Source organism: Protopterus annectens, chromosome 5.part0, assembly GCF_019279795.1.
Source record: "Protopterus annectens isolate FY-2018-M chromosome 5.part0, PAN1.0, whole genome shotgun sequence".
NCBI classification, from domain to species: domain Eukaryota; kingdom Metazoa; phylum Chordata; order Ceratodontiformes; family Protopteridae; genus Protopterus; species Protopterus annectens.
In genome coordinates this window covers 903,932,259-903,935,235 of record NC_056735.1, presented here as the reverse complement: position 1 = coordinate 903,935,235, position 2,977 = coordinate 903,932,259, and positions in this window count along the sequence as shown.

Sequence of the window (2,977 nt, the reverse complement as noted above, 5' to 3'; positions counted from 1 at the left end):
CTGCAAAGCGAGACTTCATCAGATTGATTTACAATAATCCACTTTCTCATTTAAATACAAAAATTAAGTCACATGTTAAAATTACATTAATTAATGCCTAAACCTCTTCATTTTAAGGTAAACTACAAAATCTTCCTTATTGTTCAACCCTGGGGCATAGCAAGCATTTAATATTACTTGCCAAGTATATTCAAGCCACCCCAGTTCATCCTCTGCATTTAACATATTATCACAACCGAGCAAATCATCTAAAACAATAAACTTAAAATCCACCTTACATTTTTCTTGCAAATAATGCTTTGCAATGCCATTTTTCATCTTTAATTTGCATAGCATACTTATATTCATCAATTTGCTTATACAATTCTCTAGTTGTTCTACCTACATAAAATGCCATGCAAACTTTGCAAAATATTAAATATACAACAAATTTCATTTTGCATGTATAATGTCTTTTAACATTTATATAATATCCATTAATTAAAACCTCATTAGACTCAGTATACAAATATTCACAAATATTGCAACTATAACATTTTACCATCCCTGGTTTGTCATATTTGGCTCTAGGTACTTTTAATCTTACTTGAAAATAATTCTTAAAACTCTTCCCTCTTTTTGTACAAATACAGGGCTGTCACCTACCAATCTTTTAATTTCAGGGCTGCTAGTTAATATTCTCCAGCTGTTTCTTGCAATATCTTTGATAGCTTTCACATTTATACTGTTACTGATCAACATAAAAGTGTTAAAATCTCAACTTCTAGGCTGTTTAACCGCTACTTTACCATACTTCTGCAAATTACTCACTTCAATAAACTTTGCTGATATTGGACTTTCTGGATAACCTCCACATGCTAATTTTTTACTTAAATTTATACTCTTCTCCACAAAATTGTGATCCTTCTGTAGGCCAGGCATAAGTCTCAACCAAAGATACGGAGTATAGTGACAGGGACTTTAGTCTGTCTGTGTAGCGCACATGCTGGAGGCCCTTGACTTTCTTTGCTAGAAACCTCTGAAGTCTCTCTAATTTCTGCAGGTGCTTACTACGGTACATACCAAATGGGGCGATATACTCAATTATGGGCCGGATAAGTGTCGAGTATAGGGGGGTTATAACTTCTTTTGCTCTTGAGGTGATGCTTTTACTAATCAAGTGAGCCAAGTAGAAAGCTTTCCTTACAACAGTAGACACATGGTGGCCAAAGTTAAGGTTGCGGTCAACCTGTGATCCCAGGTCCCTTACCACTTTGTGGGTACTTGGGATATTGCTGTTGATTTGATAGTGTGAAGGGACACTGTTTTTGCCAACAGAAAAGATGATGCATTTCTTTGTATTCAATTTGAGACCATGACTAATACACCAGTCCGTGGTCTGTGTGAGACACTCCTGGAGTATGCTGACACAATTTGGGGATTCAATGACTGCACCTAGTTTGCTGTTGCCTGCAAACTTGGTCTGCCACTACTCTTTAGTTTTTACCTGAACTTCTGAGAAGTATATACCAGACAGTAGGGGGCCAGCACTGATGTCTGCGGCACTCTGTTGGTAACAGGTCTGCTGGTTAATGTGGAGTCACTCGCTTTGACAGTGTGTGTCTGGTTTCCGAGACAGTTGGCAATCTATCTTACAATAAAAAGGGGTTTACATTCAGTTTGCTAAGTTTATCGATACTGCTTGAGTGTGGGATTGGTTGGAAAACCTTTGCCAAGTCAAGTTATGCTGTGTGCACAGATTTGCCAGCATCAGTGGCATTGGTCACACTTTCAAAGAAATCCACCAGGTTTAGCAGGCAGGATCTGCCCTTCACGAAGCTGAATTGGGTAGGATCCAGGGTTTGGAGGTCACCTATGTCTTTATTTATGAGGTCTATAATGATACATTCTATGGCCTTACAGATGAGGCTGATCAGGCTTATGGGTCGGTAATTCCCTGGGTCTGTTGCTAGGCCACCTTTGTGGAGGGAAATAATTGTACCTGTTCTCTGTTCCACAGGAACAAAGCCTATGGTTAGTCTATGATTGAAAAGGGAGGTGGGAGGTTGGCACAATGGTTAAGGTGTTTACCTTACAAACACAAGGTGCAGGGTTTGATTTTCACATGGAGTCAGTGGCCAGGCTTAAAATGGCCAACAGGGGTAGTTAGCCTAGTACTAACCTATGAACCTAAAGGTACTTAGTGGTAATGCTAGTTCATGTTCTAGCCTGTTTAGAAGACAGCCTTGGATGTCATATGGTCCCACAGAGGCCATATTCTTTGCCTTGGACAGGGCTTTGAGGACCTTCTCTTCAAATATGTAAGGTGGGCTGGAAGTTTGGGTGAGGGTTTATTGTAAGTTAGGAGGGGATAAGGGAGTAAACTTTTCACATGTCTGAATATTAATTTCTGTTCTGCTATGTTCTTCCTAATAATAACTTTCAAATTTTTGTTGCACATTTTGATAGAGTCTTTAATGCAGGAAGAATTTGTTTTATTAGCGGCCTTATTTAATGTTTTCTTATGTTAAAGCTTATTAATGTTGTATTCCACCAAGATAGTGAATTTTTAAATATACCAGTATACTCTGTGCTGACTGGGACAGTTTGATTTACGTTCTTTCTTAGAATGGAGTAAAATTCATTGGCATAAGTGACAGATGATGCTACATTGGGGCTTAGAAATTTTACATTCAAATTTAGAGAGCTCATCATATACTTTTAATAGGTTTGTCTTTTTAAAGTCCTTGAATTCAGAAGTGCTCATTGTGGTGAGTTCATTTGCATTAATATATTGTTACTCTGGTCATGGGTAGAGTGCTTTCAGTTTTGAGTCCCTTTCCTCATTTAGACAGCCGTCACAGTGATCCACATCCATTGTTAGATAAACTGTCAACTCCATTTCATCCCTGGACTATTACTGGTTTTTGTTGAGCCCAGCATGGACCTTAGGGCCATCCTGAGGGGTGGTGCCATTATTCAATCACTGTTACTTTCT